This window comes from Scylla paramamosain, chromosome 8 (assembly GCF_035594125.1).
Source record: "Scylla paramamosain isolate STU-SP2022 chromosome 8, ASM3559412v1, whole genome shotgun sequence".
In the NCBI taxonomy this organism is placed as follows: Eukaryota; Metazoa; Arthropoda; class Malacostraca; order Decapoda; family Portunidae; genus Scylla; species Scylla paramamosain.
The window spans coordinates 17,482,040-17,506,039 of record NC_087158.1 but is presented as its reverse complement, the minus strand read 5'-3'; the positions used below and the strand labels follow the sequence as shown (position 1 = coordinate 17,506,039).

At 43.3% G+C, this 24,000-nt stretch overlaps 1 long non-coding RNA gene across 1 annotated transcript in view; it reads right to left on the bottom strand.

The window, feature by feature from the left end:
• The window catches only part of LOC135102891 (uncharacterized), an 80,840-nt gene that overhangs the window by 38,166 nt on the left and 18,674 nt on the right, over window positions 1-24,000 (bottom strand). Inside the window, exon 2 of the long non-coding RNA XR_010269823.1 lies at window positions 7,821-7,897. This is a non-coding gene — a long non-coding RNA (uncharacterized LOC135102891). The remainder of the gene's footprint in view (window positions 1-7,820; window positions 7,898-24,000) is intronic.

Genomic DNA, 24,000 nt, shown 5'->3' with positions numbered 1-24,000 from the left:
CTTCTCCTTCTCCTCCTCCTCCTCCTCCTCATCATCATCATCATCATCATCATCATCATCATCATCATCATCAACATCATCATTATTCTCTTTTCATCTTTCTCTTCTCTTTTCCTGCTTCTCTTTCCTTACCTATATTCGCAGTACTCTTTCTCCTCCTGTTTATCATTTATCTCTCCCCTCCTGTTCCTTCACTTTCACCTGCTTCCTACGCTCCTCTTCTTCCTCCTCCTTCTCCTCCTCCTCCTCCTCCTCCTCCTCCTCCTCCTCCTCCTCCTCCTCCTCCTCCTCCTCCTCCTCCTCCTCCTCCTCCTCCTCCTCCTCCTCCTCCTTCCCTTGTCTTCTCTTGCTTCTACTACCTGTGATCCTCCCCTCCTCTTCCTCTTCTTAACTCTCCCCAGCCCTTCTTCCATCTTTTGCCTCACCTCTTCCTTCTCCTTTCTCTCTTTTTTTCTATTGCGACTGCTCTCCTTTCTCTCTCTCTCTCTCTCTCTCTCTCTCTCTCTCTCTCTCTCTCTCTCTCTCTCTCTCTCTCTCTCTCTCTCTCTCTCTCTCTCTCTCTCTCTCTCTCTCTCTCTCTCTCTCTCTCCCCTTCTCTCTTTTTTTCTTTCCTCCTCCTCCTCCTCCTCCTCCTCCTCGTTCACAAGTGGCAGCACATCTCTCTCTCTCTCCCTTTCTACACGTGCCACCGGGCTGAGTCAACACTGCCCTTGTCGGGAAGTTTGTCTTAAGAGTTAAATATATTCAACATATTTCTCCTTTTCTATTCAGTGAGTTTATCGGTGTCCTGATAAAATGTGAAGCAAGCAAGCGTTCACATAGGTACCGAATGGGCTGCGTGGTCTATATAAAACGTGTGTGTGTGTGTGTGTGTGTGTGTGTGTGTGTGTGTGTGTGTGTGAGAGAGAGAGAGATTCGCTTTTTTTATACTGCCATTTTTTTTTCATCATTTTTTATAGTTCCCTTTTTCATATCTACAGTCATAATACAGTCATCTAGTAAAATTTCACCATGGTCTCTCTCTCTCTCTCTCTCTCTCTCTCTCTCTCTCTCTCTCTCTCTCTCTCTCTCTCTCTCTCTCTCTCTCTCTCTCTCTCTCTCTCTCTCTCTCTCTGGCCTATAACTAGTAATCACCATCATCGTCAACTTCACCGCCAATATGCCACCACCACCACCACCACCACCACGTTTCCCGTCTCCCACACGTCGCTCAGGTAGTCAATAATGAAGTCGTGATCAGGTTCTCCTCCAGCCGCTTCGTCAACACTACTTCCAGGCTTCAACGGGGCGGAAGTAACCCATTTCCGAGCCACAGACGGCGAGGGGAGTGTTCCAAAGGGTGAAAGAGATCTATAAGGGACTGAGCGGGAAAAAGGGGGTTATGAGGACTTCCGCTGGGAGTAGTTTAATGAGGTATTATGTACTTTTCAATATTTTTTTTTCCCAGGTGCTAAGGGATACGAGGAATGTTGAATGTTGGGGTAATAATGTTAACGTGTGGTAGGTATTAGTGTTCACGAATGGGGTTTATGAAGTCTTCGTGAGCAAATAGTTTAATGGGGTATCGTGCGTTCCTATTCTCTATACGCTAAATGATTATGAGGGTTAAATAGAACATAAGAAAGTATGGGAAGCTGTAGGAAGCCGTCTGTCCTCCACGTGGCAATCTCTCTTTGAAACATACCTACCTATTTCCATCTATCATCCTCATCCATAAATGTCTTTTTTTTTTAAGGTTTCTTGATTATTAGGATGGAAATAATGTAAAGCAGTTATCACATAATTTGTCTTCAACTCATCGCGTTGGTTAGGTCCCTTCAATTTAAAAACACATTATCTTCTATTTTCATTAGTGTTTGTTAGACGCTAAGAATTACAAGGACTGCCGAATAATAGGCTACAAATAATGCATAGTAGTTACCACAATATCAATCTTCACGTCGTCATGTTCCTTGGTCTTCATTCCTTCCGATACTGTGTGGAAACTCCCTTCGTGTATGACAGGCATTATATACATTTTTTTCCCCATTTTTTAGATGGTTAGAATTACAAAGAGCGTTGAGCAAAAGAAATAATAACGCACGCCAGTTACCATATGATTAATCTTCACGCCGTCACGCTGGCTAGTCAGATATTATGTTAAAACCTCCAGCAGCTCCGTCAAACACCAAAGAAAAAAAAACAGGAACACTTTTCTTTTGGGAGGACAAGTGTGTCATAGCTCCTTAGCTTTACGTATCCTTATGTATGTTTCATCTCAGACAACGTTGTGTTCAATAAAGCAAACAAAAAAAAAAGGAAAAGAAAGAGAAAGACAAGAGAGAGATATTTTAACCCATTTCAATTTTCATTTTATCACCAACTTCCCTCAAATCAGAAAATAGAAAAAAATAGCAAAAAGAAAATAAAAACACGCATCATATTTCAATTCTTAAATGCAAAACAGGAAGAAGAGAAAAACGCCCAGCAGTATATCCTTCCCTGACGGTAATTTATGGCAAGATTCATCACACCGAAACTCGACGAAAACTGATCACAAGCAGTCAAGAATACTTTAGCTTCTTTCTCACAGCACCTTATGCAACCCTTCCCAAGTCGAGGAGTGGGTCACCGGAACACCAAACCACATACAGACGTCACTTGCCTCTTGGTCGACGCACACACACATATATATTAACGTGTGAGCTTCATAAAATGGAAAAAAATATATCAAGGCATTTGCATATATATTTAATTTGCATCATGTGAATAATTCATTCTCCGTGACACTCCACGCTGGACAAGACGCTCTGGACACCATACAGCGCCTTGTCAGACCAGTCCGAGGAGGAGGAGGAAAAGGAGGAGGAGGAAGACAAAAATAAGGAGGAAAAAGGAAAAAGAATGACAGGGGAGGGCTCAAGGATGAAGAGGAAGGGGAAGAGGAGGACGCGGGGAAGGAGGAGGATATGAGGGCCCTGACGGAGGAGAAGGAAGAGTAACAAGAAAAAAATACGGGAAAGGATAAACAAGATGAGGAGAGGAAGGAAAATTTTACTTAGATTCCGTAAAATTAAGCAAGAACTACATATATTCTTCCCTAAGGCCAGTCATATCACCAGCCATTAACACAGTCTCCTGATCACTCCGCCAGCCAGCACCGTCACCACCCTCAGGCAAGTCTCACACCGACCGGGGGCAAAACTAGGCCACACTACCCTCACCAAGGCCCGTATTCAGAAACGCTTTGCTCTCTCACCACGACTATTTACAAAGGCCACAGAGATAATAAGCCGGGTTCTCTAGAGTGTTTCCCCTGTTAATGATGTAGAAATCTTGTTAATCTGTCACTACAACGATCAAAACGTCATTAAAAATCCGTGTAACCTCAAGAAGAGCATTTTGAAAGTTGTGAAGATGCAGCGCAGGAGTGTTTTAGATTATAGTCCTGGACATGAGTCCCGCATGTTGGCTGCAGGAACAAGGGAGTGAGCTGTCGTTATGCTTACCAGCCTCATTTACGAGATGCAGAGAGAGATAAAAAAAAAAAAAGACAGAGTTACCGTAAACTACTATAGAAGGAATATCGATAAGGTGAAATGAAAAAGTGATGACAAGGGGGTGCGCTGTCCATACGCTTACCGTTTTCATTGCAGAGTTGCAGCAAAACACAAAAGGAGGGAATCTATCAGAATCTGCAGAGAAATAATATTAAGTGCGATAAGACTAAAAGGAAAGAAAAAGACAGCAAAGAAAGAACTGCCGATACGCTTACCATTTTCATTATCGACAAAGGGAGCAGTTTGGCGAGGATGAAGTTATCACAAGCTAACAGATAAGGAATACTCTTAAGTACACATAAAAATGACGGAAAGAAGAAATTAGTACTATTCCTACTGCTGCTACTACTACTATTACTACTACTACTACTACTACTGCTATTACTATTACTACTACTAATACTAATACTAATACTATTGATACTACTAATATTACTACTACTAGCACTAGTACTACGGTAATACTACTAGCATTACTGCTACCACCAGTACTATTACTACTACTACTATTACCAATACTAACTACTACTGCTGTTACCACACTTTTTATTACTACTCAACCAATTACTCTAAGCTCAACTACATAAACCTATCACACTTTAATCTACTTCTATAAACGAAACGCCGAATAAAAAGAATAAAATAAATAAAAACTGGTATACTCTTATTGAACGAGCAAATTTCCAGTAGCAGTGGAGTTTTTGTTCCCGAAATTTGTTCCACGAAAAAGGCGCGAGGTGGGAGTGGGAGTTGGGAAGCAGTGAGTGGGAGGCGGCAGTAGAGGTGGAAGGAGGGAAGGGATTGGAAGGGGGCGGCAGTATTCCCGTTCCATGTCCTCTGCGGATGGTGGCCGTGCATGCTTAATTGGAGGTACTGCAGTCGCCTCGCCCTCCACAGTACCCACGAGGTCTGATGTAGCGCCATATTAACTTGCCCTATTGTTCCTCTCTCTCTCTCTCTCTCTCTCTCTCTCTCTCTCTCTCTCTCTCTCTCTCTCTCTCTCTCTCTCTCTCTCTCTCTCTCTCTCTCTCTCTCTCTCTCTCTCTCTCTCTCTCTCTCTCTGATAAACTAATCTCGTATATCTATGAAAATACTTCTTCATAATCTTATTCTTAGGCCCAAATACGCAGTCCACTTCCTCCATAGAACCATCCATCACAGCAGCCACACCCCCTCCCTCTCTCCAGCCGTGCCTCTCCCTCACTCCTCATTCAACCTCCCTCCCGCTCCCCGATACCCTGCCTCCTTATCACCCTGTCCTCTCCCTTTTCTCTTTCCCTCCATGCCTCCCTTCTTCCCTTCATCTATGCCTCACGTTCTCGCCTCCCTCCTCCTCCCACACTTTTCATCCCTCTCCTTTGCCTCTTTCCATCGTGCAGTTCTTCCATCCATCAGTAATGGTTTGTGCCTTCTGAGATGACAATGATGGTCTTATTTTCACGTAATTTATGAAAAATAGTCGGTCAAAGGCAAAAAAAAAATGGAAAGAAAAAAACTTCAACCATCTACCAATCAGGGTAGAGAAACCTAGATGGAAGGAAAAGTTCTTTCCTCGTTGAAGTGTTTTTTTTTTTCTTCTTTTTCGATTAAACGACTTCCTTCCCTTTATTTTCTACCCAAAGCCTCCCCTTTTTCACACACACACACACACACACACACACACACACACATCACCACAACGCAGAGAAAAAGCCTAATATTGTCACACTCGTAGCATCTTGATAGTGTCACCCAAAGGCGGTACACCTCAGAACTCCACGCCTCTCTTTGCCGGCAGAGAAACAGAACGCGCCTGTGAAAACTGCGGGAGTGAGGGAGTTGGGAGATCTGAAGAGCAGCTAATAATGATCCACAGTAGAGCAGTTCGGCAGTGTTTAAGAATTTTATTCCTCTCTCTAACATTTTCATTTTTATTTTCAATCATCTACATAATACAGCAAGGCCAAGACTGGTCGTTGAAAGAAGGTATCTACGTACGGGTAATGAACTGCTTTATATGAATAGTTCCACACAGACCAAGAACACCGGAACAAGTGAAAGAACTTTATCTGATACCGATTTCTGATAGGAAACATTTTGTACAATGTTACATCATAACTTTGAGTAACTGTACATTAAAGCATTTGTATATCTGATAAATTTTCACATTACAGCATTGGTTTATACATGAAAAATCAAATGAATATAAATCAACATATGAATAAATTTCCATATAAATAAATGAATGAATGATGAAACAAATAAATAAAACAAACATAAATAAAAATACGTCACTAAGTGAATGAAACTCGGAGTGTTTTCACGTTAACAAAATCACAAAAGAGATAAAAGAAACGAATTCTCTCTCTCTCTCTCTCTCTCTCTCTCTCTCTCTCTCTCTCTCTCTCTCTCTCTCTCTCTCTCTCTCTCTCTCTCTCTCTCTCTCTCTCTCTCTCTCTCTCTCTCTCTCTCTCTCTCTCTCTCTCTCTCTCACGAGACACAGGACAGCCTCTCCTTTCAAACAAACAAACGTGAAGTGTTTAGCATGCGACCTCAGCTGATGGGATCACGCGGGCCATTACGTACTGCTGATGGGTTGCTTGGGTCAGCGCGCCCTTCCTCTGCAAGCGTGTAGCAGCGCCGGTCAAATCGTCTTTCCCTTTGCACACCTGACTGGAAGCTCAGGTGACGTCCGAGATGGAATGGAGCAATGATTGGAGGGACGCGGGAAAGTTTTGCTCCATTTGAGTACTGAAGGTATTGACGCTTCCGTGCGTGAGGAAAGTGCTATGGTAAAAATTTTATGAACTAAAGAAACAAACGAAGGTTTGCGTCGTACTACTGAATGATATGTATTACTAACACAGTTACAGTTACTAATAAAGTTACGAAAAAAAAAAACTGGAGCCTATTTCAAATATACCTGTTTTGTGATATGAAGAAATGTAGAAAACTAAAATAATGGATGGAACGACAAAAGTTATATTCCGCTTCGAGCACCGAAGGTTTTCATGCGTACATACTGAAACGAAGTATTGCTGACCTCCCTTATATGTTTATTAGAACAGGTAAAATAAAATAGAACCAAAAGATATACGTATACATAAAAAAAAATCAACTAACATATGTACTTCCTCAAAAGAGTGCAGCTAAGATTTGGCTGATCCCTCATTTAATATACTTGCCGGGTTTTTTTTTTTTTTTTTTAAGAAACGAAACACGGTAAGATCAGAAGAAATGTCGAAAAAGCAAGGATATTCAAATACCCCTTTAAAAGATATCATTTCCTATTCAGTATTTTCATGAAAAAAATGACATATTGGTTGATATATTGGCCATTTTACTGTTTACTGAAGTGCAATAAATCTTGAGAAAATTTCGGAAAAAAAAAAAAAAACTGCAAAAGATTCCCTTAAAAGATAACGTTTTCTATTTCATGTTGGCGTGAATAAGAAAATAAGAAGAATGAGTGAAGTGATACGGAAAATTTATTTGAAGGGATGATCGGACGAGAAGAATATAATATACTGCTATGATCTGCACGAGCCCTTGTGACGAATTATAAGAAGTACAGCCATGCGAGGGAGCAACGCCGCGAGCTGGAACACATCAGGAAAGGTTCCGGTGTGAGGGAAGCCTTGGGGGAGGGAATGAAATGACTGGGTGGTGGGGAGGAGCACATTCAAGAGGAGACAAGAGGGAGAAAGATGAGTGCAAGAAGGGACGGGAGGAAAGTTCAGAGAGAGAGAGGGAGCGAGAGGGTCTGAGAAGAGACACTGTGTTGGTAGAAGACCCGGGGCGGATGAGGGAGGAGAAGCCGGAAGTGGAGTAAGGAGGAGAGGAGGAGGAGAAGGAGGAAGAGGAAGATGAGGAGGAGGAGGAGGAGGAGGAGGAGGAGGAGGAGGAGGAGGGGGAGGAGGAGGGGGAGGAGGAGGAAGGAGGAGGAGGAGGAGGAGGAGGAGGAGGAGGAGGAGGAGGAGGAGGAGGAGGAGGAGGAGGAGGAGGAGAGATGTAGTCTGAAGCCTCCTCGTCTCTGTTAATACTTCAGGAGGCGGAGCGGCGGAAGCGACTCTTAGGCTAGCGAAGCCCAGGCGCTCAAGGACTCACTTCGGCCTCGTGTTGGCGCAGCGGAGGCCTTGCGGGGCCTTGCGTTGGTGTTTTATGTGGTGGACCGAGACCCGAGATAATTTATTTAGAATAAAGCTGAAAATGACGGAAAAACTTCGCCCTAGGGAATTCTAAGACATTCAACTACTCAGATGATCTTTGTCAATGATGTGCCATGAATAAGTTTGTACTTACGTGTGGTGTTGACCAGGAACACACTTAAGCCATCCTCCGGGAAGAGCCACTAATGGTCCGCGACTTTTGGCAGCTCACTTGAAAGGATAAAGGAAAATGTTGCTAATGTCATATTTATGAGATTCATTTTTGCTTTAAAACTAAGATAAAACAACCTTAATGATACTGTTTCTCAAATATTGCCAAAACCTCAGCTATGTAATGTCTTAGGAAGAGAAACGTGTGAGCAGAAACAGACATTAGATAAAGGATTAAAAGAGAGATGGGTATGAAAAAAAAAGTGACAAACAAACTCAAAATCTAATACAACAACGTAAAATAAATATTTAGAAACAAATAACACAAATAGAACAAATGAAAATATAACGCCAGTAACAAAGATGTTGCCAGGCAGACAGGCAGCAGGTTGGGTGAATATAGGTAGTGGATAAGGAGCAGGAAAGGCAAACTGGTGGAAGGCAAGTTGAGGCAGAGAGGCCAGGTAACGAGGCAGGTCGGTGTAGCGCGAGATACGGAGGCAGCAGCCGAGAAGAGGAGCCGTGGGAGTCCCCTGAGGAAGGTAGTAGGGCCCGCACGAGGTCTTCCAGTGACACATTGAAGAGGTTTACTGCCGCAGTGTCCTTCTTTACGGCCAGCCCTCCCCCTCGCCTGCCCCCGTGGACTGGCTCTGTCACGCTCCACTTGCCTCCTCAGCTCCCACTTGCCTCCTTTATGCTCCAGACTCTCTCGTCAAACTCCTCCGGGTCTTCCAGGTTCGCCGAATCACCTCCTTTATTTGTATACTTAACCGAGGCTCCACCTGAAGTGCAGACTCGTCCTCGGCGATGTTCTTTTCCATTCTGGTGCCGCAACGCGTCGGTGGTGCGTCTACTGCTTTTTCCATTTGTACGTCATTTGAACGAATGTCAACCACTTTCCTTAGTGTAAATAAAGTCAAATTAATCATTTTGAAGACAACGGTACTCCCATACAATAGAGGTTTTGGTTCAAAATTTATCTCTTGGAATATTTCAATATAATTTCAAGTAAAACACGATATTAATCAGAATTTGACATCTACTTCAATCCATCGTCCATGTCATGTGTACTGCTAAAACAACAACAAAAAATTGTATAAAAAAGATAACACGAGGATTTATATGAGGTCAAGTGTTCTATTTATAGACTAAAAAATCATTTTCGTTGCCTTTTATTTTACTTTCAGGTTTGCGTTAATCTATTTTCAAATTACATAATCCTCTCTTCCTTCCCTTTGTCCTCCACCTCTTCATCGTCTCCTCCTCGCAACACTCCACCTCTTTAATAAGTCTCTCTCAGCCGGGGGCCCCGGGAGCCCTGGGCTGTGGAGCACAAGTACTGGCAGGGAGGATTCAAGCACCCAGTATGGGCAGCTAATTGGCCACGTTACCTTATGAGGGCTGAAGAGATGGAGACAAGGGTTCCTCTGGAGGGAGGAGGAGGAAAACATGAGGGTCGAGATGGAGTACAGGAGAATATATTGCTTCTTGTCTCAGGGTGCACCATCTCCTCCCAAAGTTTCATTACCAAGCGGTGGTGGTGGTGGTGGTGGTGGTGGTGACCATGATAATATCTAGTAATGGGAACAGTAACAATACCACCCTATAAACAGTACGCGAATAAACTAGTAATGGTGCTCGCAAGAGTAACACTACTATTTCCCCTTAATCAAGAAAAGAAAAAGGAAACAAATAAATAGGTACAAAGATGAGCAAACTCCATCCATTGTTCATCATCCTTCTGTCACACGCGGCTCAGGGAAACTGAAAAGACAACTTCCACCTCAAAGGCCTAAAAAGCACCTATTATCTACAAGCCAGACTGAGAACCACCTTAGAGGCCAGGTAGCAGAGACAGGACGTCAGGAAAGTTAACAATTAAACATATGTTTTGAAAAATACTCGTACTAAGCTCTGTAGAACATTCTGGTGAGAAGATAGAGGAGGAGGAGGAGGAGGAGGAGGAGGAGGAGGAGGAGGAGGAGGAGGAGGAGGAGGAGGAGGAGGAGGAGGAGGAGGAGGAGGAGGAGGAGGAGGAGGAGGAGGAGGAGGTGGTGGAGGACTGGGAGAAGGAGGAAGAGTAGAAGGAGGAGGAGGAGGAAGAGGTGAAGCCGAAAGATCACAAGAGCGGATATACTCCATTAGCATTAATTTCCAGGCGGAAGTAAATACCTTAGGTTCTGGAAATTCGGTCACAAACTTAATAATCCTCCACTCGCTTTCCCTACTTGGCTTTGTTTCTCACACTCATGGTTCGTGGCTTCTTGATATATACTTTCCTGTACTTCACTTGCCAGTAATTATCACTATTACTGTAGTTTTAGTAGTAGTTCAACCTCTCACGTTCACTGCCAATGTGTTTAGCGTTTTCCCTCAGTCTCAAGTCCTCTAGTCTGCTCAGGATCTGTCAATAGTCTAGTTTTCTAAGGACACAGCTAATCAGGAGACTTAGGATTCCGGGAACATGTTAAACAAAGTAGAAGTGAGTGCAGCAGACTAAATGACTTATTGATCAACACTGTACGCGCTTCCCGAGACCCCATAACACGAGATGCAAAGAGGTGTGAGGTGCAGGTGTGAGGTGAAAGTCGCGGCCAACACCTGCATTTTTCCTCACGTGCATACGTGAATTTCCGGAGAGTATTATTTGATTATAAATCAAATGACAGACAAGTGGATTTCTGTGCTTGAAGGGAAACACATTGATTTTAATATAAGGTGAAATATGAATGGAACGTTTTCTCTCCTGCTTTTCTCGGATTTCCAATTTCAACGAAGGAAAAGCCAATGTCCGAACTGGTAAATATTGCTTCCCTCGGCACTAAGTCTCGTGTGCCTTCAATCCTGCATCTCACTTCCTCGATCAGTTTTCGCACCATTTCTTCTGTTAAAACTAGCGTCTGCAACCATCAGCAACCGTTGCCTCTCTTATCAGTCTCCCTTTATCAATTCAACCTAAACAGCTAACACCTTTCAAACATAACCAAAAAAATCAACAGTTAAACGAAACGAGTAAATATATTAAACTTTCTATACAAAAACTCTTACCATGACAACATCCCTTTCGTGTACCGCCTTGCCTCACACCTCAACCGCCCTAGTCCCCAACCAGCCCTGCCTCCAGTGCATTGTGTTGGCAGGGCGGTTTCCAAACTTCCGGAGTGGTTGGGATGAAGTCAATACACTTAGCACGAACCTCATGACTGTTGCCACTTAGGAGTGCGCCCTAGCAAACAATTAATGGCTAAACTAGACAGCCGTGCAAACACCCTCCCAACACCAGGCCTCCCCTTCGTCCCTCGCACCAGGAGACGCACAAGGGGACGGTTCTCTTGCTTTGTTTTCGAGTCTGGTGCGAAGAGGGAAGGCGAAGGCAGTGCAGCAGTGACAGGGGGGATGTAAGATCACCATCGTACAGGTGTGGTGTGTGGGATGTTCCTGACCTACCCGAGATGAGTGTACGAGTATGCATGCAGGTGTGTGTGTGTGTGTGTGTGTGTGTGTGTGTGTGTGTGTGTGTGTGTGTGTGAGTGAGTGAACATCACTACTGCTGCTACTACTACACCAAAGTTATCATAGAATACATCTGGATGCGAAGTTTAAATGTAGGATAAATGTATTCTTGTACTTATATACTTGAGACATGATTTTGCTCTGTGCCAGACATGAAGCTGTGTGGTAAATTGATATTGATGATAGATGTGGTTTCAGGATATGTTGTTACCATCTATACAGAATGTGTAATCCTGTACGCTCTGGCATCAGAATGAATAGTGCAGCAAGGCGTCGGTGATACACGCATTCTGCACTTAATGGGCCAAGAGCTGGACACGGTGTCAGGCAGCCCGGCAACAAGCAGCTGCTGGCGCTGGGTCAGGAAATCCGTCAGTCAAGTGATGCTGCGCTGACTGACTCTTGAAATGAAACTCTCAGCGTATCTTATTTTTTACTTGAGTGACGGCAGCGGGAGGCGTTTTTAAGAGTTTTCCTTACATTATGAGAGCAACTCTTCTGCAGTATTCTTTCACGTGCATGCTGCCTCATGAAGACGGCGAAGACTCACCCCGTGGTGCTCCTGGTTTTTCTATACATAATCCAGGAAGCTAATGAGGCGTTGACCAGTTAATGAGATATTTAGATTACCACACTATTGAGGGTCTGTGTGTGTGTGTGTGTGTGTGTGTGTGTGTGTGTGTGTGTGTGTGTATGAGTGGAGTTGTGGATACGTGTTTTAGTACCAATAATATGAACACCAAGTGACAAATCTAAGTCCCCTTCTTGATGACAAACTATCTCATTAATCCTCAACCTTGTTTTCCTTCACTGAGAAAAAGTTATTATTAATCTTTCTATTCCTCTTCCTCCCCTACTCCTTGCCATCATCGTCATTCTCACCGTCGTCGTCCTCCTCCATCTCGCTCTCTTCCTTTTCCTCATCTTCATTTTCATGCTCTTCATAAATATCTTCCTCCTCCTCCTCCTCCTCCTCCTCCTCCTCCTCCTCCTCCTCCTCCTCCTCCTCTTACTCCTCCCCTTCCACCCTTTTCTCCTCTTCCTCCTCCCTCATTATAGTAAAGAAAGCTCTCCCCCACTACCTTCACAATATTATTCTTTGCACCTGCACAAATTTCCCTTTTAACTCATCTTCCTTCCTTCTACTCCTCCTCTACCCTCCTCCCTGTAAATTTTGCTGCTCCTCTCTTTCCTTTTCCTTCTCCGCCTCGTATCCTTCCTCCTAACTTTTTGCCTCCTCCTCTTCTACCCTCCTTGTAAATTTTGTTCCTGAACATCTCGCTCCTTTTCCTCCTCCTCTTCCTTTTCCACCTCCTCCTCCTTTTTTGCCTCCTCCTTCGCGGCCACAGTTTACCCACACTCTTCGTGGCTTCCGTGAGAGGACGAAGGAGAGTCAACGGTAAAGAAGGTGGCAGATTATCATACTTCACCGAAGATAACGCTTTTCTCCTACCCCTTCTTCATCCTCCTCCTCCTCCTCCTCCTCCTCTTGCTCCTACAGCTCTTCTTCCTCCTCCTTTTCCTCCTCCTCCTCCTCCTCCTCCTCCTCCTCCTCCTCCTCTTGCTCCTACAGCTCTTCTTCTTCCTCCTCCTCCTCCTCCTCCTCCTCCTCCTCCTCCTCCTCCTCCTCCTCCTCCTCCTCCTCTCCTCCTCCTCCTTCTCCTTCTCCTCCTCCTCCTCCTCCTCTACCGTCATCAATTCTTACTCATCCTCCTCCATCTAATTTCTTCTCCTTCCCTTCCCCTCCTCCTCCTCCTCCTCCTCCTCCTCCTTCTCCTCCTCCTCCTCCTCCTCCTCCTCCTCCTCCTCCTCCTCCTCCTCCTCCTCCTCCTCGTCTACCTCTCTTTCCCGGTACTGCTCCGATACCGTTGATCAGTTGAGAGAGAGAGAGAGAGAGAGAGAGAGAGAGAGAGAGAGAGAGAGAGAGAGAGAGAGAGAGTCGGTGTATATTACTATGTTTTGGATATATGTACCTAATCAGATTCAACGGCGCTCCTTCCTTTACCTTCATCTGTCTTGCCTCCTTTATGAAAACATTTCTTTACGGTAGAAATTATGCTACATATTTCTTTCGCTAATGTCTTATCCATACTCTTGCTACTGACTTACGGACTCTTACTTGTCTTCTTTGTGCAAGTGAAGAGGGGAGAAAGAGAGGATACAAGCTTCATAAAGGGACCACAAAACAAAGCATTAGAGAAGGTATAGTTGGGAGTGTTGATAAACGGAGAACAGCTGGCAGGAGGCAAAAAAATAATGGCAAAGCTGTATTAGGAGTGACGGGGAGGGGAGAGACAGAGAGAGAGAGAGAGAGAGAGAGAGAGAGAGAGAGAGAGAGAGAGAGAGAGAGAGAGAGAGAGTTCAGGGTACTCCTCTCACATCCGCTTCCCGATACAAATCATAAGGAAGACAAAGAAACTGACACTGATGTTCGACAATTATTTCTCCTTTGAAGTACTCTTAATAGTCTCTGCCCTCTCTCTCTCTCTCTCTCTCTCTCTCTCTCTCTCTCTCTCTCTCTCTCTCTCTCTCTCTCTCTCTCTCTCTCTCTCTCTCCCTCTCTCCACGTTTTCTTTATATCGCCGTATTTCTCTGTCCACGACCATTTTTCCCGCTGCGTCCCGTGTCACCAGTACCAAAACAAACATCGCGCACCGGGACACACACAGCACAGGTCGTCAGGTCGTCAGGAAAACTCTTATTCAACTGTAAGATAAATAGCCAGTCGCCTCTCGTCCCTCGCCCTTCATGCCCCATTACTTTTCTGTTTTTTTCCCCTTGAATCTTATATTTCTTCACTATCCCTTTTTTCCTTGCTCTCTCTCTCTCTCTCTCTCTCTCTCTCTCTCTCTCTCTCTCTCTCTCTCTCTCTCTCTCTCTCTCTCTCTCTCTCTCTCTCAAAAGAACGAATGGTTGAATGAAAGAAGAAGTGAGTGAATGAGTGAAAGAGTGGCAAAATGATAGAAGGGAAGAACGAAGAGAAGAATGAACGATGAACAGAGGCAGGAATTACGAAGAAAAATTGACAGAAAGAAAGTGCATATGATTGAATGGAAGAACGAACCAACCAATCAACCAACAACCGAATGGATTAACGCACGATATCATGAACGAAAGAGAAACGAACGAACGAAAAAAATATAAACGAAAAAGGAGAAATGATCCAAACAACAAAGAAACGAACGAATAAACGAACCACCGAAAAAAAAATTAACGAACAATGTTGCTCTGGTAACAATCCACAACCTCTTTTTTTTTTTCTTTGTTTTTATTGTTCTTTCCCTTTTGCTTCCCGGGAACAGCCACATAAGGACCCAATAAGTCTCATAATGTTTGTTCTTCCTTGGCGTTCTCTTGCGTTCCTTGCAATGAGTGGGTTAAAAAAGGACGTTATGTCAGTTAATCTTCCGTTTATTCCTCTTTTCCTTTTTTTCGTCCTGTGAACAGCGACATAAGTACCCAATAAGTCTAATAATATTTGTTCTTCCTTAGTGTCCCCTTGCGTTCCTTCAATTGGGTGAGTTCAAATAGTACATTATGGTCATTAGTTTCGTCTTGCGTTGGTACTTAAGATTCACTTGCATATCATTTGCATATAGATTGCACTACAAAATACATATATGCATCGCAGTTCACGTAGGGACACAAGTCACTGTACACTTCCTCGCCACGTGTGTTCTGTGCCTCACTCCCTTCCGTCCTTTCTTTCCTCGCTATTTTACCAGCTCCGGACCTTCCAGCTTTACTGCGCGCTCCCAGTACCAAAAAATATTACCGACCGGGGCAAGTCGACGACCTAGCCAAACACACTCTCTCTCTCTCTCTCTCTCTCTCTCTCTCTCTCTCTCTCTCTCTCTCTCTCTCTCTCTCTCTCTCTCTCTCTCTCTCTCTCTCTCTCTCTAACAACCACACACACACACACACACACACACACACACACACACACACACACACACACACACTCTAAAGATAATATTCATAATATTCGTTAATGAATGGTAAATTATACTAATGATCGAAATGAAAATGTAAAAACAAAGAATAAGAAATTTAATGACACAAACTGAAGAGTAAAATACGCTATTAAAATATAATATAACTCCAGAATTCCTAAGATAAAACAGTAACAGTGTTTTCAGTCTTGTATTTTTAGTCTTGTAAGGTAAGGAAAAGAAGAGGGGGAAGGAAAATTAGATGGCGGGAAGAAAGGAAAGGCAGTATAAAGCTAGAAGACAAAAGGAAATGAAGAAGCTACGTAGACAATAAGGGGAAAAACAAAATTAGGAAGAGACAAATGTAACAGAGACGGAAGCAGGAAACATCCCATACAACATGAAGGATATAAGCATTTTCCAAAGTCTATTGAATACGAATGAATTGTATGCACCGCTGACTCGGCCGGGGGGAAGAATAAAGGGAATGGATGGGAGCGAGCGAGACTTATGAGTATATATCGATGTCAAGCGTGCTGAATTAGCTGCTGATGGGGAGTCTGGGAGTGGGAAGTGATGACGGAGCAAAAGTAAGTGTTGACCAGCCAGCAATGGGGCGACGAGCAGGTGGAGGAGTGGCCCGGTGAAGGTAAACCTGTGCATAGAGACACAACAAGGCGCGTGCAACTTTGGCTCTGACAGGGAACTGACACATTAGCGGATGAAATTGGCTGATTACAATGCAAATGAGGCGAAATGAGAGAGAGAGAGAGAGAGAGAGAGAGAGAGAGAGAGAGAGAGAGAGAGAGAGAGAGAGAGAGAGAGAGAGAGAGAGAGAGAATGCAGATCGTCAGATAGGAGGACAAGCGGACGGATAGACTGACAGATAGACAGGAAAGTGGAGACGAAGAAACAGGAGCAGACAAAGGAAGATGGACAAACGGACACAGACACATAGATAGGAAGGAAGAGAGCATGCGGCGGCCTGCATCCCGGGTGGCGGCGGCCGCTGATGCTGCCACTGCACCAATTACTCGGCGTAAACACACCAGACATATCGACCCGCCGCCGCTGCTGCTGGTGGGGCGGACGAGAACCACGGGCGGGACTGGCCTCCGTATGCATGCCCGCCGTGGTGGGCCGCGGCACGGACGGACGCGCCTGCTCCCTCACGCATTGTACCCCAGCTTTTAACTTCGACGTGGATTGATAGGAGTGACGGTGCCCCCTCTCCGCCTACAACAGGCCCGTGTTCTGAAACGCTTTGCTTTCTCACCACGACATTTTCAAAGGCCATGGTGATGAATAAACGGGTTCTCAAGAGTGCTTCGTCTGTTCATTGTTCAGAAATATTGCTAATCTGTCACTAGAACCATAAATACACTCTTAGAAACCCTTGTAACTTCAACTAGAGCCTTTTGAATGTCGTGGAGGTGAGGCGCATAAGTGTTTCACAATACGGTCCAGTCCCGGACGGAGGAGTGCTTGGTGGCGTGGAGAGAGTGGCCATAGACAGAACACCACCGATCCGTGCAAACAGAACGTTCCTTTATTTAGAGACTGCCTTCAGTGCTAACAGCAATGACAGGCGCGGCAGCAACAAAACAGTAGCAATAACAACGCTAAAACAACTGCAACAATTAAAACGTTACTCTTTTTTACTTTAACCGTTATCATTATTAATATTTTTATCATGATATTTTTTCCTATTTTTGTTGTTGTTTTTAATACGAACAATCAAATAATGAAACAGGAAATTGCTCGCTAAACGGAAGTGTATTCAATATTACTGCACCAGATCACTGGATTCCTTGTTCCTATCTTCCATTATCAGATTTCTACGATTATGTTACTATTATTATTATTATTATTATTATTATTATTATTATTATTATTATTATTATTATTATTATTATTATTATTTTCAGTAGTAGTAGTAGTAGTAGTAGTAGTAGTAGTAGTAGTAGTAGTAGTAGTAATAGTAGTAGTAGTAGTAGTAGTAGTAGGAGTAGTAGTAGAAGTAGTAGTGTTGAAGTAGTAGTAGTAGCAGTAGCAGTAGCAGCAGTAGTAGTAGTAGTAGTAGTAGTAGTAGTAGTAGTAGTAGTAGTAGTAGTAGTAGTAGTAGTAGTAGTAGTAGTAGTAGTAGTAGTAGTAGTAGTAGTGTAGAAGTAGAAGTAATAGTAGTAGTAGTAGTAGTAGTAGTAGTAGTAGTAGTAGTAGTAGTAGTAGTAGCAGCAGTAGTAGTAGTATCATTATCAATATTATCGTCAATGGGAGCAAATCATTAATGCTGTCAGTGCAGTCCTTCATTACAGACGTATGAAAATTCACAATGCAAACATATATAGATTCAGAGAAATGAATTATACACATTTTTTTTTCTGATACCAAAAAACCTTCCAAGCACTGTGCTACTAATCAGTCGTGTACAATACTTCTGAGCCTTAATTCCCGGCAGCCTCATGGGCTTCTCAAGCCGTCCTTTCAACTCTTACTTACTCCACGCCAGGCAGCGTCTGTTTATCCATTTCTCCGTCACATTCCAGATAGCGTCAGCTGCAATACTGTGACGAGATTAATCTTGAAGAAACAGAAAGAATATTTCACTTTAAAATTATATTAATCCTTTTCATGATATTAACTATTATTTATGGCTTTACAAATTTATATTCTAATTTATTCTGATCTATGCATTGTCACTCATCCAAAAGAATAACTGGTCGTCATTTTGTGCTAGGGTGTCAACATTTCCCCCGTCACGTGTCGGCACTCTGGCACCGACCTGTGTGCGACACCCAACGCGCACCCTACAGTGACACACTTTCATTCAAGGGTCATATTTTTGTGCCATTAAAAACACTAGTAGGAAGCACAGTAATAACCGGTGTTTCATTATTTTTGTACGTGACAATAAATATCAAAACTACATTAATAAATTCGGCCGTAATTTTTCTTAATCCTTATAAACAAGGGAACAAGTGACCATAATATGAAGTTCTCCAACAAAACCTAATACAAACATCCCAAGCGCCATAACAACCACCGCGGCAGCCTAACCATTCTGCTGCGTGCTGGGCGGCGGCTTGACGTTGTATTATAGAGAAAAGTAATTGTTTATTCGTCAGCGTAACTTTATTGACTGTGGTAATTGTGCTTCATTTGTTTATATTCATTTCTTCCTGATAGATTCCTAACAAATATCTAAAGCCTTAAGCTTCATATGAAAAATACCGATCAGCAAAAAACTTCGACTTAACACAGCGAGTAACGAGTGACGCAAAGAATGAAAAGAACCAAGCTGATGAATCTCAGGTACGACTGGTGCATCACACGTCATCGCCATGACAGTCCTGCCTCCAACCCGTCACGCCCAGCACTACTCACATGTAGAAATGACGAAAAGCCTTTCTTCTTCTCTTCTTCCCTTTTCTCCTTTTTCTAGTGCATACGACTGTTACAAACTACGGCACGGGAACGCCACAGATTGCTTTACTCAGTCAAAAGTAACAAGTCTGGGTATTGTAGGAGTAAGAGTTTTCAACAAGTCATATTGATTCATTGAGTAAAAAATCTGCTTTCTTTCATTGTTTTTGAGGGAAAATAGACGTTTCATCTTCCTCCCTATTTCTATGTATACATACGTCTCTCTCTCTCTCTCTCTCTCTCTCTCTCTCTCTCTCTCTCTCTCTCTCTCTCTCTCTCTCTCTCTCTCTCTCTCTCTCTCTCTGTGTGTGTGTGTGTGTGTGTGTGTGTGTGTGTGTGTGTGTGTGTGTGTGTGTGTTATGTGTGTATATACGGTATATATATATATATATATATATATATATATATATATATATATATATATATATATATATATATATATATATATATATATATATATATATATATATATATATATATTCAATAATTCATGCAAAGGTGAGGGCATCGGCTTTAAAGCTTCCTCGACACACTCATGCAGCAGACAACAGCAATCAATTGAGTCACCAGCTTCTACGCGTGACGTCACGGGACGTCCTGAAGTAAGCTCCGCCCACTGACCCCCAATTCATTCCTCCCCCTACAAACACACACACACACACACACACACACACACACACGCAATACGCGAGGGACATGGCGTCTAAGGGATCATCCATGCACTGTTGATTGGTTAACGAATAAAAATCCCGCGTATGTCCTGAATGAACGCGAGGAACTGAACCTGGCATGAACGTTTTTAGTCACATGAATGTGTCCACTGAGAACACTCATAGCAATGTCCTGATGCTTAATGCTAATGCTATTTATGAATACACACACACACAGACACACACACACACATACACATACACACACACACACACACACACACACACACACACACACACACTACAAAGACACAGAGAGAGAGAGAGAGAGAGAGAGAGAGAGAGAGAGAGAGAGAGAGAGAGAGAGAGAGAGAGAGAGAGAGAGAGAGAGAGAGAGAGAGAGAAATATGGTAAACAAACAAAAAAACAAATAAACTTCAAAGACAGAGACACAAATAGACTAACAAACAGACATACAAAAACAGTTAGATAAAAATACAACTAACCTGCGAGGTAGAGAGAAACACACATACACAGACAGACAGACAGACAGACAGACAGAAAACAGAAAAAAATAGATACAGGCACAAAGGAAAAAGGAATGAGACATAGGGGACAAAAAAGACTTTACACACTGACAAACATACGATCACAAAGGAAGAAAGGTTATAAAGAAGACGACCCCTCTAGATGCACGTGCTTTCCTTGCAGTCTACCATATATGCACGGCAAGACACGGAAGAGAATGAAAAACCACCCACCATCATCCCCACGCTTTGCTGTCTCAACACGGCTATTCTTAAGCCAAGAGATGATCAACCTGCTTCTCAAGAGTGTTTCTTCTGTTGATTACGTAGAAATCTTGTTAATCTGTCACTAGAACCGGTTAATCATTCTTAAAATCCAGTGTAACTTCAACTAGAACCTTCTTGAAAGTAGTCGGGCAGCGTAGCAGAAGTGTTTCAGATTATAGTCCTGGCCAATCCCACTATGAGCTTCCCTGGCCTTCCCTGGTGCACCCGCCGCGGACTCGCACCTCTGTCCCGGCGGAGGCGCACGTGGGGATCCAACTCCAGGAACTAGTGCCCGGAGGAGTCGTTTGATTCTCTTTATGATTGGTCTCAGACTACAGCGAACTTACAGTCGCTGAGTCACCAGAGCGAGTCCAGATGGGTGTATCAGGTACATGAAGTAAACGTGTGTGTGTGTGTGTGTGTGAGAGAGAGAGAGAGAGAGAGAGAGAGAGAGAGAGAGAGAGAGAGAGAGAGAGAGAGAGAGAGAGAGAGAGAGACGAAAAAACAGACAGAGAAACAAACAGGCAAAGCGCACAGTGAAAAATTAAACCTAGTATTTGTTTTATTTAGACGGAAAACAAAACACACACACACACACACACACACACACACACAAGAAGCCGCCAACTTAACACACGAGAATGACAAAAGAAAAAGAGAATGAAAAAAAAAGAAGAGAGAAATCCTGCCACTTATGCTACTCCACAGCCTCCAAACGAAAGACTGAGTGAGAGCATGTCACTCGGGACTACACAGACGAGGTGATGCTCCTCTTGTGGAAGTGCCATGTTGTAGGAAAGACGAAGGACAAGCCATGGGGGCCGAGAGAAGCCGAGAGAATGCGCTGATAAAGTGGCATCATTTGTAACAGAGACACCGAGAAAATACATTGATAAAGCGTCACCATTATTTTGTAACATTTCTATGGCAACCAGAGAGAGAGAGAGAGAGAGAGAGAGAGAGAGAGAGAGAGAGAGAGAGAGAGAGAGAGGTGCCCCAGAGCCGTAAATAATGTGGGTTGTAGGAGAGAGTGGGAGAAGCAGGTCAGTGAAGAAGGTAGGGTAGGAGTAAGCGGTAGCGGAAAGAAAGAGTGGCGGGAGGAAAAGGGGAGAGGGAGGGTAAAAAGAGTCGTTTGCTGGGGGGAGGGATGGAGGGGCAAGAAGAGTAAGAGAGAGAGAGAGAGAGAGAGAGAGAGAGAGAGAGAGAGAGAGAGAGAGAAGGGGGAATAACCTGTGGGCCTTTTCCTCCCCCCTGCCTCTCTCTCTCTCTCTCTCTCTCTCTCTCTCTCTCTCTCTCTCTCTCTCTCTCTCTCTCTCTCTCTCTCTCTCCCGCTACACCTTCAAGGAGAACACACACCACACTCCCACACAGTCTCTCTCGCCTCGCTCCTCCACCTTCGTCCGCCCACACACACACACACACACACACACACACACATACACTCTCACTCTCATACACACACTCACTCTCTCTCTCTCTCTCTCTCTCTCTCTCTCTCTCTCTCTCTCTCTCTCTCTCTCTCTCTCTCTCTCTCTCTCTCATACACATACACACACACACACACACACACACACACACACACACATACACACACACACCTAACGTAGCATGTGTACGTAAAACGACGCCTCCATATTTTTCTCCTCTCCGATAATTTTGAAATGAAGGAGGTGTTTTCTCTCCACAACGTGTAAACAATGAATGAAATACTTCGTAACACAATATGCGCCTTACTTACCTACTTCCGAACATCACTGCTCACTTCCTTCTCTCTCTCTCTCTCTCTCTCTCTCTCTCTCTCTCTCTCTCTCTCTCTCTCTCTCTCTCTCTCTCTCTCTCTCTCTCTCTCTCTCTCTCTAACAACTATAAGTACCAACAGGTCTTCTCGCAACCAGTACTTTGTCTCATCATTATTCTTAGACTAACTTAACCTTTATCTCACCTTGCTCAACATAACTTCACTTAACTCAACCTAACCACACCTAACACAACCTAACCTAACCCAACTTAACCTAACCTCACCAAACATAACCTAACCCAACCTCACCTAACCTAACTCATATACTCTAACCATAACCTCACCTAACGCAACCTAACTAAACCTCACCTACCTTAGCCTCACCATCGCCACCTAAACAAACACCTTACAACTCACCCAATAAAAAGACGTTAACTTCCTCATCCCAAACAGGAAGCTCGAGAATCATAAAAATACTTGAATATATGATAAAAAAATATATGGAAACTACAACTTACGAATTCTGCCTCTCCAATATTAATTTCAGTTGTATATATGTATGCAAATAACGGGATGGCTGCGATACTGTATGATATATAGCTACAGGTCTTACATAGCCAGCCATACACTACGTTTCACTTGTCTGTAGAGTTTTTTTTTTATTCCTATTACTTTTGCTCTTCTGTATAACCCTGTTGTCAATAAATCTATGTATCTTTATTTATCAGTCAATCTTATCTATCTGTTAATGAGTAATGCTACCAATCAAAAGTGTAAAATTTCTACAGCTTTTGAGTATACGTAACGAAACTTGGGTCTAGCACGTGTTTTCACTTGGAGATATCAATTCTAATGCTAACTTGAACTGATTGCATGTCTATTATATATATTTTCATTACGTGGAATTACATGTATGAAAAGTTAGGGAAGGTACACATTGTAATCCTTTTCTCGTTTTCAAACATATTTCCCATTCTCTCTCTCTCTCTCTCTCTCTCTCTCTCTCTCTCTCTCTCTCTCTCTCTCTCTCTCTCTCTCTCTCTCTCTCTCTCTCTCCCAAGGTAACGGTTCCATAATGTATTCAACGAAAAAACAGTAGTAAATTCCTGAGCATGTAGTTAATTTTTCCATCCTTCTTGTTTACTTTCCCTGCCGTCGCCTCCACCCCATACTGAGGAAGACTACCCCGTGGGAAATCATTTTAAGATAATACATTCGGGCCATATTTATAATGATCGAGGCAGGTGTTCGAGGGAGTAAAGAAGGTGCGTGGGATGGAGGCTGCCTCGGTTGGGAATCAATACCACGCTAGTTCTCTTCCTCCCTGAACCCTCCTCCTCCTCCTCCTCCTCATCCTACTCCTCCTCTTCTTCCTCCTCCTCCTCCTCCTCCTCCTCTCCCTTCCCGGTTCTCCCCTCATCTACTTCTATCATTTCTCTCCTTTACCCTTTATTTTAGCTTCATTTTTTACTATTACGTATACAGTGCCTTGTGATTCTTTCCTGTTCTCTCTCTCTCTCTCTCTCTCTCTCTCTCTCTCTCTCTCTCTCTCTCTCTCTCTCTCTCTCTCTCTCTCTCTCTCTCTCTCTCTCGTTATTTTTTTCTATTCTCTCCTGTTACTTTTCTCTATTCCTTTCTCTTTTGCCTCTTCACTTATAAGGCTTTTCTCGTCTTTCTTTCTTTCTCCCCTTCTTTTACTTTTTTTTTTAATTTGAAAGTCCCATTGATCTCTCTTCATTGTGCTCCTTCTATTCCAGTCTATCTCCTTCCTTTTCCTGTATACGTCTGACCTTTTATTTCTCTCTTCACTGAGCTTTCTATGCCTCCATTATTGTACATTTTCTTACGTCTTCTCATCAACCAAGGATATGGGACTCTCAGTGGACATCCATTTTTTTTTTTTTTTCACTTGCGGCTACATAGTTCTTCTTTCCCTTTTAGTCAAATTGCCATGAGAAACAAAGAATGTAAAGGAAGAACTAGCCGCACCAGATGTAGAGAACCTTGTGAAACTAACTTTTTCGTGTGTGTGTGTGTGTGTGTGTGTGTGTGTGTATGTGTCAATGTGCATGTTTCTTTTTCCATAATAACGTCTATCTCTGTTTAGTTTATG